At 40.4% G+C, this 16009-nt stretch overlaps 1 protein-coding gene across 7 annotated transcripts in view; it reads left to right on the forward strand.

The window, feature by feature from the left end:
• Positions 1 to 16009, forward strand: part of ADARB1 (adenosine deaminase RNA specific B1) — a 116611-nt gene that overhangs the window by 38972 nt on the left and 61630 nt on the right. For 6 of the 7 annotated variants that reach the window (XM_068947686.1, XM_068947691.1, XM_068947690.1 and 3 more), the window contains exon 2: positions 1347 to 1383. The gene's annotated coding sequence lies outside the window, so the exon portion shown is untranslated. Of the gene's footprint in view, positions 1 to 1346; positions 1384 to 14721; positions 15355 to 16009 lie in introns of those variants that run through there. The other variant, XM_068947689.1, reaches the window with a different exon arrangement.

Below are 16009 nucleotides of genomic sequence, written 5' to 3' on the forward strand. Positions count from 1 at the left end.
TTCAGTTGACACTGCACTGAGCTTTCTACACGTCTGTCATCTTCATGCTAAGGCTGAAATAGTATTGTCTTGTTTACTGGTGTCACCGGAAGATACCACCATGAAGTGTTGGGAAATTTAAATGTATTTGGAAAAAAACTAAGACTGAATTAATGCAATATTTTAGTATATGGACTTCAGATGTTGTGTTGGGTCTTTTCTTGTCTGTCTTGTCCATTGCTGTGCCATGTGCACTGTACAGCTCGAGTTTAATGTGCTTAGTGAATGTTTTTGTAGTGTACCAGCACCCTCTTATGGGCAGTGTAACGTCAGAGATTTTTGTCTTTCAGGATGCAAGGATCAAAATCCTTTAGAGTAATGGGTGTAATTTATAAAGTAGAGGTAAAGGTGGTGTTCCCCCATGCGTATTTTTGCAGAACGTAGCCATTTGACTGGCATACGCTGTTGTTTTGGAAATAGCTTCTGCGACTTGCTGAATGTCAGGACCGTTGTAGAATACCATATCTTCACAAAGATATAGTCACATAAATATTTTCTAACAACCAGGAGGTTATTTGTGAAAAAACAAAGCCATTCTTCTCCTGATTCAGCAGCAGGTTATAGGAGAAATTTTCCTTGTTTATTTCCACAAATACAAAGAATTACTTCTTCCCATTATCCTGATCTTTCTTACCCTAAATCTGCCATTTATTTTTCCCCCCCACTGCCAACGGCTGAGGGCTTTTCCAGTTCTATAGGCACTTGCAGAGACTGCAAGATGATGTCAGGAGTATCAAAAAACTACCGTTTTAAAAGGGGGTTGTAATATGAGATGTTGCTTATAGAGGTTAAGATGCATCAACCACTCTAAGTAAAATTTAAGACTTAATTTAAAAAGAAATCTAACAAGGTGATGACTCTAGATTTGTTTGCAGGATATGTTGGTTGTGATAACACAGAAGTTTTAAGTTGATGGAGTTTTAAGCTACTATTGGCCAAATTTCCTGCTGACCCTTTCTGCTAGAAGATGCAGAGTTTGCAGTGGGGTTTTGTTAAAGAGCTGCTTGTACCTCCGGGATGTTTTTAACTGACCCCAGTGCTAAGCATCTTCGGTCTTTATTTTTGGAGCTAGCAGGAGTTCCCAGGAGATCTTCCTTCAACTGGGAATGTCCTGAATTCTGTTTTTTCCCCTCCCTTTGCTGGAGTTGCAGGGGAGTTGACTCTGTGATTGATGTATATGCAGTATGTGCTGTTTATCCTTATAAAACCAGAAGTTTGTCCCTTTTAAGGTCAGAAGTTGCCAATTCTAATGCACTTAAAAGAAAAAATAATACTAACTGTGTCTTCCTCTTTTTTTTTTTTTTCAGGTTGCAGAACCAGCATGTATTTCTGATAGTTAAAAAGGTAAGCAGACCATATTTACAAACATGTAGTGATATTCTTCTTTTGATGGATGCATTGTAATTGCAAGTTGGAGGAAAGAAAATTTCTGTATGTGCAGAGAAAATTCCTCTTAACTGTTGAAGAGTCAAATATTAAAAAATTACAAAAAATACAAGTAGTTTTGTATGCAAAACTTTTTCAAGAAGGCTGAATCAGAAGTCTAAAAATTTAGACTGTAGTGCCTTGAAATACCTATTCCTTGAAATGCCTACAGAAATGACTTATCGCTCTGACTATAAATTATTATTTATACATAATCCATACATTGAATATGAAAAGCTGACTTGTAAGACTTGAGAGACTGAAGCCTCCTTTGGACCCTCATATATTGTAGCAAGTAGTACTTGTGTAGTTATTAATAGACATTTTGAAATATTTAATAAGACACAGAAAATGTGTGGTCCCTGATATTTCTGGTATAGGGTATCTCTCTTGCAAAATTTCCTAATACTTTTCGGATTAAATTGTTACATCTGTCTATTGCTGAAAATGAGGTTTTGGGTCAGTGTTTGAACAAAGCTTGGTAACCCATAGAAATGAGAAAGCAGGAAATATTTGCTGTTTATAAGACCGCTAAAGCAGCTTGATTTTTTTTTTTTTTTAAAGCACTACTGGATAGCTGCAACTGTTATATTTTAAATTATGATAAAAATAGTGATGTTACTTGCTCGGAGATCTAGGCTGCTCAGTTTTCCTCTCTGAACTGCTGCCACTTTTTCCTCAGCAGCACATCTTAAATGTGTTTCTGACATTCAGGGGTGTTGGAGGTGTTTTTCAGGAATACTGTGAACATGCTAGTGTGTGTTCGCTAATGCTAAGGACCGTAGGATCAGCAGTTGGCTTTAAACAAAAAAATTAGGCTTAAAATTAGATTTTCCATGCTTGTAGTTAGCCAGTAAGAAGAACAGCAGTTGGTACCTAAAACAAAACTTCTTAATAAGTTTATGTTCAAAAACAGTTTGTTGTAGAATCAATCTCCACATACCTTAAGTTATTTCTAATGCTGAGCCAGGCTCTAGACTTTATGTTGTTCAGCAGAGCATTGGGTTTAAAATCCATCCTTTCTGTAACCGTGCAACAGTAGATGGTGCTATTAGAACGTATTTAGATCGTCTGAGGAGTTGAGCTGCAAGCTCTGAGGCGCCTGCTCTCAGAGCTACCTGTGTTTCCTGGGGTGCAGCCAGCAGTTTTGCACATGCTGGGTGAGTTTGCTGTGCAGAGCAAATGTGCAGGCTGTAATTAGTCTACAGCAAATTCTAGCAGTTGCTACTAATTTATATTCAGTCTCACTGTAGTACAGAACTGAAAGAAATCTTGCTGTTGGCCTGCAGTAGCTATCCTAGTGCTCAAAAAATGATGTGAATGGCATATGTGGAAAAATCACTAAGGGGTTAAAAAAATACTGTGTCCGAATGTTTCTGGAAAGTGTATAATGTAAGCTGATAATAGTCTCCAAATATATAATAAATGAGTCTTGTAAGGATACTTTAACTGGGGCATGGAGGCTTTTCAGGTAATATGTAACGAATACCTAGCCAGATTTGCCTTTGTTCTGTGATCACACTGTTTCAGTCCTCCTCCTTCCTTCCTCTTTCCCAAGCAGCTTTCCAACTCACCATCTGATTTGAACCAAATCTAATGGATAGGTAAAGATATCATATACTATTCCTAGGAGTTTGGTGAGGAGTGCTGAGTAAAGGAAATGTTTTGTAAGTGCTGTGATTGACAGAAAGGGCTACAGCACAGCCTCAAGCCTTTGGATACTAGAGAATCTGGACAGGAGGAGGGAGACTTTATAAATGCTACAGCTGCAGGAGCTTCAGGTTGAACTTGCAATATTTAGCCAGAAATATGGGTTTCCCTCAAGCCACAGATCTACAGAAAACTAGGCTGGCTTAGTCATAGAAGAAGAACGGAGAAGCTACTGAAGTTTTCCACTCAATCGTACTGTTGAGCTCTCATTCTCACTTGGATTAGTTTGTCTTCATGGTTTTGATCTAGGACACCTCAGCTGCTTGGTGTCTCTGTGTTCCTAATTTAGTGATGCTGAAGAGATGGAGTTATTCAAGATGTGTAATTATGTAGGAGAATTCCCTCCTGTGAATTGCTTGTTCTTTGGAGTAAAGGCAATCCTGTTTCCCTTCGATGCCTTTGTGGGTATCACTTCTGTGAAATACAGAGATTTTACAGGATTTAGTGTTCCCAAGATGCACATTAAAACTGACTGCTGCATTTTTTGCTCTAGTTTGTGGTGTCTGCCTCCCTTGGTTCAGCATTTAACCTGCTTTGTTCTAATTTTACAGACTATTCAAAATATATTTACTGAGTGATTGATGAATTTTTAATCTTATACATGTTGAAGGCTGTACGTTTTTATATCTCAGAACTATATGGTTAATATGTCACGTGCAAATGAATGCCACAGGTCACTAAGTTTCTCTCCCAAGTGCACTCTGTACTGTCCTTGCTCGGTATTCAGGTCTTAGAGAATCTATTCATCTATTGAAATGTGTCATCCTTCACTGATTTGGCTAAAATTATCTCATATCTTCTTCCTGAATCTAATATCCCAGAGTGACTTTGCTGTTTTGAGGAGCGGTGGTCAACAGAGTCGGTGCTGCTTTGGACAGGAAAGCTTAAACAGTCCTGCAGCAGTGAGCTGGCGAAATAGTTCTTCAGTCTTTACACTATGTCCTGTAAACCAATTATTTGACAGGTTAAAGCAGGTAAATTAATTCTTTAAGGCAAAATCACTTTTGAATTTTCAATAACTAATGCGTCAATAGTTCCCTATGAGGGAAACAGAAATCTGATATCTCTTTCATTTTAAACTGTTAAGGCTGAGGTGTGTGTTTTTTCTTATCCAGCCTTTAAAAAAAAAAAAAAAACCCAGTCTCTCAGTTGATCCTTTCACTTAATCGACTGTTGACCAGTAATTGCCTGTTTTGAAGAATTCCCTGTTGTCAGAAATAATACAACTGCGACTAAAAAGCCTATGCAGGTTTACACTGACAGTATGTTCGCTATCCTTAGTTAATAGGTACACTGTTATAGGTAACTGTTTCTTTGCTTGATAATCATGTTATATGCTGGGTACTTTTCGTACTGAATACTTCCTATGCTCAAATACTGCTGCATCCCGAAGCTTCCTAATAGCTACACAGAGCAATGCATAGCTGTGGTGAGGAAAAAAAGGTGGAGAAAGTTTCAACAGCTGGAAGAATTATGATAAAGACGTTTGGAAGGAGCGAGAGTATTTGAGTCTCACCTGACTGTTGAGAACAGTGTTCCTCAGGCTGTAGTTTGCGAACGGCTGGTGCGTTGTGGCCTAAGTTGATCTCACCAGAAAAGTTAAGAACGCTTACCCACACGTTTTCATAGTTGCGTGGAAGATGGCTTGTCACTCGGCGTGTCCGCCTGCGGAAGCTGGCAGCAGGCTTCCTTCGGTTGTTCACAGGGCAGTAGATTTTCTGGTAGGGGCTTCCACTTTGCCAAAGTGTCCGCCCAGTTTTTGTGGCGACACAGTCCTCCCTCATCTCTAATAAAAGGGTTTGGTGCTTTTTCATTATTGAAAAGTTTGAAATGCATAGTTGCAGAATGTAATTTAAAAATGAGCAAGCTTTAAAATTTTAGGCTGATAGGTGTTGTGTTATATAATTTTCCCAGAGATCTTGTTTGAACGTCACTTTTCAGATTGCATTACAAAAATCTGACCTTTGGCCCCCCCTGAAATTTTAACAGATAAGGGCAATTTAAAAGTTTATTTGAATCAAACTTGTCAGGCACATTCTGTCCTTGCAGTACCACTAACTCAGAGGGGCTTTCTGGATCTAACAGGGATTTTTATTAGACGGTAAAACATTCTAGCCACTTGAAAGATATTACTGCAGTTATGCTGTAGCATGAATATAGTGAACTAAGTAATTCTCGCCTTGGCTTACCCCACCACAGAAATTAAATTTAAATTCTGTTTCTGAAGTAGTGGTTGTCGATGATGCATTATTTTTACGGTCGCTTCAACTTCCAAGCGTCCAAATTTTTCTTATTTGAGTGTAGGTAGAGGCGAGGCTGTGAAAGATGTGCAACTAAGCAAGCTGCATCACTGATGTAGCAACAGGAGCGCTGGAAGAGCGTGGCCTGAAGGGAGCTGGCTGATCTCCAACTCAAAACAGGGTGAGGATAAGAGTAAATATAGCCAGCAGAAGGAAGAAAGGGGTGCTTGCATAAACTAAGAAAATGTGTGGGTTTGAGGGTGGGGGTGTTGGCTGAGCTCTCGTTCCAGGTTTGTGTTTTTTAACTTCAGTTGAGGAGAGTGGGGGATTTTTTGATTTTTTTATTTTTATTTTTTTTGCAAATTATGCTGTTTGCTCAAAGGAGCAAATAAGTTCCCATTTTCCTAACGAGTGTTCTTCCCTTTCTCTCTCTCTGTGTATCAATGCTGTGTTTCCCTCAAGGCCATGTAGACTGTAGCTACCTCACCCTCCTTGTCCTTTCCCCATCATGCACAGCTTGATGTCAATAGAAATGTCAGACTTTGCCTGAAACTGTTAGTTGGTGAGGAACAGAACCTCTGAATTCAGGTGTAAATGAGGTGTGGTCAAGTGGGAAAATGCCATGCTGAAGCACAGATTGTGTTCTGTGCTGATGCTGAAAGTTGTGAGCTTCACTGAGGTTTTCTTGATTTCTGTCTTAATCTTGCAATGTTTGTGTAGACCTATGGGGATGTAGCATTCCAGGCCTGATGTCAGACTATAACTACTTCTAAATGAGACTATTCCTAGTTTTGACTGGTTTGGGAAGCTGGTCTTAGATGGTGATGGGAGTAATGTCCTCCTGGGCTTCTTGAACAGCGGTGAATGCGTGATAGCATGCCCATGTATTGGCTGCTTGCTCCACCACAGTTCTTTTCTTAAATCGTGCAAACTGAGCACGAATAGTCCTTTCAGTATTTCTTCAGCCTCAATGAAATAGTGCCCGTTAACAGAGAGGCCTAAGTAGAATTTTAACTCCTGAAGAAAATGGGGGAAATTTGCACCCCTTAGACTACTTAGATCTCTGATTTGGAGCACAAGCACCAGTGGAAGGAAGAGGAAGGGGAAGAGTAGGCCACCTTGTTAGCAGGTCAACTCAATCCCTGTGATGAGCTTGAATGTTGCTTTTGTTTAGTGGCAATGTATTTTCCAAAAATGCAAGTCTGCCTAATTGTCAAAATACTGTTTTCCATGCAAGTTACCTACCAAAGCTTAATCAGTTTTGATCGTTTGTCCTTCAAAGAGCCAAAGCCTAATGTACTGAGAAATAAGATCTGTTGAGGGCAGATAGGAGTGATTAATCAGGGAAATCAACTCGCTCTAATACTACGCTGAAGAAGTCTGTGAAGCCCCTGGGTTAGGTTATCAGTTCATAGTGCAATTCATGGGGGTCCATGTACTGGTGGAGAATGATTTCTGTCCTGTGAGGTTTTAGCTACAACCAGGATTAAAGGATAGCTGCAACCCTGAATCTGTGCTGTTGATCCATAGGAGCCACATTTACATTTCAGTTGAGCGCTTAAACTGGCAAACACAGTAATATCGCATTGCAAAATGCATTGTTTTTCTATTTACAAAAAGGCTAGAAAATAACACAGTTACTGTTGACTTGGGGAAGTCTGTTAGCGAGACTTGGCATACACACCCACATATGAAAAATGTGGGACTAAAACATTACTATTTGAGATTTGCATATTTGTGTATACCTGTTATACATAAATATATTTTGTGTGTGTGTTTCTAGGCCTTATATAAAATGCACAACTAAGGGCATGAGAAATGAGAAACAATTATAAAGCACGCTGAAGGAATCTTAATATATTGCCTGCAGCTAGGATATATAATGTGTTCCTCTTTTACGTGCCTCATGTCTCTATGAAATGTGAAAGGCTGCTGCCATGCCCAAGGGTTTCCCTCCTTTTCTGAATATTTTGGAAGTGAATTTGCCTTTCCGCATCTGGTAGTGATGAAAGACGGCTCGTGAGGATGTCTTTGGTATTGTCATCGGAGGAAAACTGTCCTTCCTTGCCCGCTTTCACTTTCAAAATGTATTTAAGGGTTAATTGTCACATGTGCCTCTTGCGGATGGTAGGACTGAACTGCAGTGTTTGTTGTACCGTGCAGTTAATCCTGCAGTTTGATGAATGGACCTTGAATAGGTGAAGAGAGTGTATAGTCGGGATGTAACACGGGGTTAACCGTTCTTGTGGCTGTGACTTGCCAAAATAAATCTCTGTATCTATACGCTGAGTTATTAAGAGAGGCAGAGTGAGATTTAGCATGCTGGTGACCTGACCTGGCTGTGGACTGTGGCTCCTGGGCTGGATGGCATCTCTTCTGATGGCGACTTTCAGCATGGGGACTTTCTTCAGCATTGTCAGGCGTCGCTATAAAAGGAGGCGTAAGAGACGTTCTGAGAGGAGAGGTAGTATTTTTTTTTAATTGCTGTACTGTGAAAACAAAGCACTGATGCGGTTTCATAAAGGCATCAATGTAGAGGTTTTCAGGTGAGGTTTGAGCCTTAATCACTTAATGTGACTTCCATATTTTCTGTTTGTTTGGATTTATAAAATAGAAGAAATATTTTGAACTGAATCTTTCAAAAAAAATATAGGAAACTTCTCTGCAGCTGCAGCTTTCTGCTTTTTACTGTTGCCTTTACAATAGTATTTGTTTCATCTGTCAGGTTATGTTTTTTGTATGACATTTAACAGTTATATATGCTGTTATCCGTTCGTATGTAGCACCAGATAGTCCCTAGGCATGCAGAACTTTCCATATAACTTGTATCTAGTTTTTCTTCAATGATAAGTATTGACCTAGATAGATATTAAAAGGGGTCCTTTACAACTTTTTTTTTCATGTCGTGAAAATACAGAATATTCAAACAAAAGGGACATGAGTTATATCTGTGTTTGTGCTCATGCAGTGTATGTTTGTTCTATCAAACATTTAGTTAAAAATCTTTCAAGTAGCCACTTAGGGAAACAAGACCAAATACTGCTGAGTTGGCTGTGTTGGCTGATACGTTTAGAAGTACTTCTGGTGTTTTCGTACCTTTGGAAATACTCTACGGGGAATAGAGACTTCAGGAAGATAAAAGGTTTAGAAGTGTAAACTTATTGCACTTTTTTTATGACTCTGTTTAAGTTAGCATGCAGCATACTTCTAGATGTGATTTCTTTTGTGTTTGGCATGGCTGGTGTGTAATGCATTAGGGAAAGGAAGGGTTTTTTTGTTTTTGGTTTTTTTTTTCCAAATACTATTTGTATTCTAAATATTACAGGATGTGCTACACAGAACCACTTAGCTCTGGTAATTGTATTTAGTTAACAGCTGGATTTTGATTTGTCACACCATCTTTAGAATCATTCCCCTCTGCTACACCGTTAGAGTGACAGCCTGTGTAGTTATTTTAACAGCATACTGGAGAGAAATAGTTTTTGTCCCAGGGATCAGACCTTTTCAACAGTCCTTCTTTCCCGAATAATGTGCTGTATATGCACTGACTCTCTGCACCCAAATCAGTTAAGTAAATGAATAATTAATATTTACATCAGTTGTTGTCTGTTGCTGTTCTTTCAAAGCTTGGTAATCTCTGAGCAGCAATAAACCTTTTTCTGTTATTCTTATCTTTTATTCCAAAATTGAAGTTTTTCAAGTGCTCTCACAGGCTGTTACTGCGGTTGTCACTTATTTTAGAACAAGTTATTAGGAATGAAACTGAGGATTTTGATCCTGTGTGCTGTTTGATGTGAATGCACAGTTTCAGTAGAATCCGTTACGGAATTTGTCATTGGTCAGATGTCCCTAAAAATTACTGAATGTTAATTCTCAAGCAATGCAAAGATTTTATACCTGAGGGACCTGAGAGATTTCTGAACATCTGTAGCTAAATAGGTTATTCATGGGCAATAAGTAAGTTTATCTATTATTGCAGTTTTACTGCTTTACAAAATCTGCTGTGATACAAGTTTGGAAGGTCAAAGAAGTCAGAAACGCTGTTCCTTCTTCAAAGTGAAGTCATAACTGAATTATTAATGATTCCAGGACTGATCAAGCATGCCTTGGCAAGAGAGGAAGCTGTTTTCTGAAGTAAGAAGCTTGGGTTCAGATTCCTTTTTCTGAAAACACTAATCCTGCTTTCTCAAAGCATGTGATAGTGCTGTTCTCGGGTGGGAGCTGTTCTGTATGGAAGGGCGTTTTTAAATCCTTCTTTATTGCCCAATCCTATACCTTAGAAGCCAACTGAAAAAATTTCCCTGGGAGTTCAGTGGGAACAAGATAGGAAGATTAGTCTCCTAACTAAATGTGCACAAAAAGTACTGAGTATTAATTCTTTCTGCTCTAGCTAAATACTGTCTCTTATGTGTTATACATACTATTTGAATGTTTTTTTTTCTAAGGGTTTAGTTGAATATCTGCAACAAATTCTACAATGCATTTTTCAATTGTAATGGCTTGTAGCAACGATCTAGCTCTAATTCTCTTCTCTTGATTTATCTGATTGTTGTTACTTTTTCTGAGAATGGCTTAACCTGAGAACTGAGTTGAGGTTTTCTCCCCTCCCCCCCTTTTCGCCCATGGTACAGACTTGTAGGTGACACAGCCCTTCCTTTTCCCTCTACCCCTATGGAGAAGCATCCATATAGTAAGCCACTGGGCGTGCTCTAGTTGCTGTGCACCCACGGTTGAGGGCCTTACAGTCCTTGTTTTGCTGCGTTAAGGTGCTGCTCTGGCCTGCTCTTTGGTAGGCAAGCCCGTCATTAGTCCTGCAAAGCAAGGGAGCCCAAGCAGAACTTCTTCGTGACGAGCTTCTTGAAACTACCATTGCATGGACATCCTTTCGGAGAGCCCTTTGGATATTGCGAGTGTTCCCAGGCGATGGCGACGGGAGGTGTCAGGTAGCTCTGTGGGAGCCGTGCGTGCAAGGTACGCAGGGGCTGCTTTCAGAGCTAGCAGGATGGGTGCTGGGTCAGTGTTTCCTCTCTGTACAGGCATAGAGGCACCCGCCGTGGCTGCAGCCACCAATTGCAGTGACGCCTGCAGAAGGTGAGGTAGCATGAGAGAAGACTAAGTTTGGGATTGCCCCTATTTTTCCGTACACCAGTGTTGTTGGATTTTAAGAAGTATATGTTGACTGTGGTCTCTGAGCTACATAACCACAGAGAATCAGTGTTTTCTCTCCAGCTGTCATGGAGAAATGTATTTCCTATTCACTAAAGTCTCTATATAGTAGCTGATAGGGTGATAATACTAGCAGACTAAGAATTATAGCTTTATTGATAATATATGACTATTCAGAATTGAAACTAGGCTCTCTCTGTGGTATTTGGAAAGCAAACTTAAGAAGCTTTTATAGAGGAAAATTAAGTAGCCTGTTTTCAAAAGTTTTACTAGGATTTTTAATCTCTTTAGGGGAGAAAGGCTTATGTGATTTGTGTTATCCTTTCCCATCTTTCTACCCATCTGTTCTAGTGAAGGTGGTGATCAGACAGAAAAGAGACTCCCAAACTAGTGCTGCTGTTGGGCAAGGATGGCACATTCGTTTCTTAAAAACTGGTGAGCCACCTCTTGCCAAACAACTGGGCTCTTAAAGCACCTGGGTTAAACACAGGGTGTGATTTTTCCACCTGGTGACAAAGGTCCTGGTGAGTGTATTGTGATTGTGTTTCAGGTTATGTATCAGAAAAACGTCTCAGATTCTCAGAAGAGGAGTCTCCTTTCTGAAGTCTTCATCTTCCTAGCTGAGACTGAAATCTCAGCGTGAAATCTTGCGCTTCGGTGTCTCTGGCTCTTCATTTGTGTAGCACTCCAAAAGAAAACCAGAAAGGCTTCTGGACGTCTTGTCCTCCTTTTCTCCCACTGTGCACGCAGGCACGTGCGTGTTTTTTGAAAGCCATCGTCTCCAAGCTCTAGGCATGTTCTTTGACTGTCTCTGGAAAATTGCTCCATTCCCTTGCTGAGTCTTTCACTCATCTCTTGTTCCTAGGCATTATTTTGTTGTCTATTTGCTATTGCTGAAATACTGAGCATTGGTTCAGGACCCTGGAGTCATCTACCTCCTTCTCGAGGTGGACTTTGCCTCCTTGACACGTTTTCCTTGGTGTCCAAGTGCTCTTCATCTCACTAGTCATTTTGTATTACTGTAGTGCCTGAGAGCCTGCCAGGGACAAGAGTCCTTCTATGAGGTGCTGTAGAGTCAGAGAGCAAGAGCAGGCTCCTCGCTCTGGAGAGATGAGAACTTTGTGCCAAATTCAGACAAGCAGCAGCTAGGAAAGCACAGGGAGGCTGTGATGTGTCAGGAGTCCCCTGCCCAGCTGCGTCATGGACAGCAGAATCGGTGCTCCTGCCTATACTGAAAGTAGCTCTAAGGATGTGTGATACTGCAAGAACGGAGGGGAAAAAAATCCCAAACCCCCAAACCTACCATCATTAAAGAGTATTCAAATCTGTGATTTTTTGTGTAGCATAACGCACTCATCTGCAGTAAAAAGGCTGATGCTTCTTTTGGTGTTAAGCAGTGGAGATGGTGCTGCCATCCCATTTAACGCAGCAGGTTTTTTTCAGTATATGGATGTAACCCAGAGGCTGTTGAAGACAGAAGTAAATAAAACGGTGATCAGCTCCCATTCCTATGTTTGAAAGGCTTTTTAGATTCCTAAACTTTATCTAAATGAAGGCTCTCTTGATTTCTGGATATTTGAGATAATAATTTATTTGTTTTGCTCTGCTCAGAACAACATGCTTGATTCTGGCAACTTTGGTTATCTGTTTGTTATCTGTTTCCCCCCAAATAACACCAGGATGGAAGCTGTCGTGAAGTGGAGACTCTGCTAGACAGCATGAAATGGAGTAGACTCTGGGAAGCTTCCAGCTGAAATAAAACATGACCAGGAGCTCTGCATCCCCGCCATGGGCAATCAGGAGTATTTTAACTCAGGCCTGCAGAAATCTGAAGTACCTAAAGAACCTGAAGTATTTCAGTGGTCCTCTGAATGCTGAAGCTGTTTGTATTGTGGAGCTGTTTTGCGTTGTGTTGAGCAAAGTACCAACATCTTAGGTGACGAAGCCTGTTAAGTTTTAGTGGTATGGAAGGAAACCTAAATGGTATGTTAAACACGACCGTGCAAGGTTGACAGCGAGACATGGGCTCACAGAGCAGCTGCCACAGTTTCTAAAGACTTGTGGGCATTGCAGCAGACAAGCCCTCTAGGGTAGGATTTGAGAGAATAATATTACAGCTTTCTGTTACTTACAGGGAACTCATTCCTGCCTTTTTCCTGCTAAAGAAGAAAGTTTAGTAGCGCTCACACTGAAACAATCAGTGTCAATGTATTTGTGGAATGAAGTTCAGGTAGATATCACATCACTACATAAAAGATGGTGATAGAGCTGGGCTTGTCATGAAGAACCCTAAAAGTCAGGGGTTACAGTTTTGTGTGATAGAGACACTGACTGTGATGGAGACAGATGGAGCAGGGGCGACCAAAATTGCTGTAGAGAATTGTAGAGAAAGCGTGTATGGATGTGAGCGTGCATCTCTGCCTGGGTTTGAAGTGATAGTCTTAAGGACTCCCTGAATATGTACAAAGGGTAAGATGGGGTTTGTTAAGGACCAGTGGGGAGACGTCATAGTACACAAGGTACGCGGTGACAAGGGTAGGGACGAGAGATTGTCACTGTGAAACCTACAATTTAGCTGAAGCTGAAAGTTGAGAAAGTTCTGTAATTTGCTTTCAAGTGCCCCTGGGAGTCTCAGGAGCAGTACATATGAATGTAGTGTTTTAGCACTGTGCCCGTTGCGATTCTGAACTGCAGGTGACATAGTTATTGGGGATTTTTACTGTTTGTCTTGTGCATCATGCTTACATGCGTGATGAAGACCTGCTTTACTTTGTGCTGTCTAGCTAGTGGGAGATCTAAGCAGCTTCATATTGCTCAGAAATCTGTTTTGTGTGTTTTGGCACTGTGTCTCCTCTCCTTGATTATGGAGAATCCTCTTAATTACTTAAATTAGTATCTTCTCCAGATTGGATTGGAGAGTGAAATGGAAGTCCTCTTGCAGGCACTTTCAGGCCACAAACTTGAGTGGTCATAAATACCTTACACTGCTGATAGGAAATTTAGGATAATTACAGGCTCTAAACACCCATGCAAATATACTGTCTGTATATTTTCTTGACATTCTTTATTCCCTGTCTCAGGAGCAGACGCTCCTTTTTGAGTTACAAGTTTGTAAATGTTTGATATGCACATTTCATTTTGCATTTTAATCGTATGTGCCAGTGGCTATGGTTTTACAAAACCTGTTTTTTTAAGTGACTATTTCACTATGCAAGTCATGCAGTTATCCTATCTGCAACTCCTCCTGGGTAGATCAGTGATGAAGTTTGAAGGTTATATCTATGGGACCATGGCTTGACCGACTGTTAAGACTGTAGAGGTAACTAGTGATGCTTTTGTGGTTGAAATGCTGGAGCAGAACTTGATGTCTGCCATCCCAGTGGGTTATACTACTGTTTCAGTATCCCTACATATTATCTTTCATTCTTGGATGGAAGTTTTTTGTTTTGTTTTCCTTGGTGGTTTTCTTTTTTAATGTTAGCACAGATAACATAAACTGGGTTTGTTTGTTTTTTAAAGCAACACAGTTTAATATATTTGGCATTTAGGTCTGCACTCTGGATTTGCTGTGCTTTGCATGACGTGTCTACTAAGATGATAAATGTGGGTGGAATGCCTAGGTACTTCTGGCAATCCTTGACTTAAAAACAACTTGAATGTAAAGTTCTACATTTTTTTTTAACTAGCTAAAGCTCAGTACTGTGTTAATGTTAATGTGAAATGGAATAAAAGCTAAATTTTCCCACAAGAAATGGGAAAAGAACTGGAAAAAAATTCATTGTTATGAAGCCGGTTATATTAAACCACATTTTTTTATATTGCATCAGCCCTACCAAGTGACCATATTGATTTATATGGGTCCTTCCTCTCAGTACGTGTTGAGACTGTTGTCTGATTTCCACCAATGTTGACACTGAAAGGAGTCTCAGGTATGAAATTGCTAAGCATTTCATTAAGGTTGACAGATAAATGGAAGAAAGAGACGTAGATGTGTGTCCCCAATGACAGAGAGGCTGTAATAAGAGCGAAACAACATAATTGAGCAAATACGTCACTCTAAATTGGGTATTGAACAATACATAAACAGAAAATCCCTGGGGCTGCAGTGAGTCCAAATGTGGTGTTTAACATCATAGCATTCCCGTTGGAAAGAAGTGTTATGAAAGTCCTGCTGTGGGGAGACCTTCAGCTGAAGCTGCTGAGGCACGAGGCAGTCCTGCCAAAGTGAAGCTGCTGAGACGCGAGGCAATCGTGCCAGGAGGGCCAGAGCCAGAGGCAGCCAGGTTTCCTGAGTTCAGCTGCTCACAGAGCTACTCATTTGATCAGTGTCTTACAATAGCATGCTTTACTAGGGTTTCCACCTAAGCCGCCTCTTTCTCCTGATGATCTTTATAATGAGCCCAGTTATCAGTTGTGCCAACCCCTACAATAGCATAAAACCAAGCTGTGTCTTTTATGCCACGTGCCTTCCAGTGTTCCCCTTTTTTGGGCACAGATGACCTGTGCATCCTGACTATTTCTCCCTGTCCCTTCCAGTTGCAAGCTTGGTTCGTGGTTTCACCGTTTGTTTTCTTTCCAGGTAATTGCTCCAATGTCATAATTTCATGAGTCAGCAGACAGTACCTAACCCAAAACCTTGCCTGAAAGATGTACAGACACAAACTTTTAACAAAAGATCTGTTGTTACAGAGAGGGAAGAGCAGTGGAGAATCTGTGAAGAAAAGATCACCTGCTTGAGTTGAAAGGAGCTTACTGGCTCTACAAGAACCTACAGGTGCTAATATCTTTGCAAGTGAGGCCTTTACATTTTACGGAGAATGGCTAGATTATCACAGAATTATTTTGCCTTTGCACAGTACAATTCTCTCTTCAAATACTTTCCAAGCAGTTATGGTAAAGAATCAGCAGAAAATAAATGCATCATAAAAAGAACAATAATGCAGTGCAGCGTGTAGAGCGCACAGGATTTAGCTGCTAATACTTTAGAAATGCTAAGAGGCAGATGCACACAAACTTCAGCAGACTGGCAAAATACTGAACAGATTACATGGTTTGCTTGTCAGATGCTTATATTCCCCTCCAAGACCGAAACGTGTTACCTAAAGATTACCACCTACTCCCACTCTCTAGCAAATTCTTAGATTAGACGCTCTTGTCAAAATGAGAGAAAATACTCGTGATTAATGAAAACCTTTTCCTCTGCAACCAGATAGTTTCTGTGTAATTTAGTCTGAACGTTACAGTTAATATTGAGAAAATGGGGACAATCCACATGGAGAGTGGATAACATTGTCTATGCTTCCTTCACCTCATATGGGGCTATATCTTACAGCTGTTGCTGAGCAGCCCAGTTTTAGAAGGGATCTTGAATCAAAGGCTGCTTTTATGAATAAAAGATTTAACCAACACAGACCAGACCAAACCAAGCA

Source organism: Struthio camelus, chromosome 6, assembly GCF_040807025.1.
Source record: "Struthio camelus isolate bStrCam1 chromosome 6, bStrCam1.hap1, whole genome shotgun sequence".
In the NCBI taxonomy this organism is placed as follows: Eukaryota; Metazoa; Chordata; class Aves; order Struthioniformes; family Struthionidae; genus Struthio; species Struthio camelus.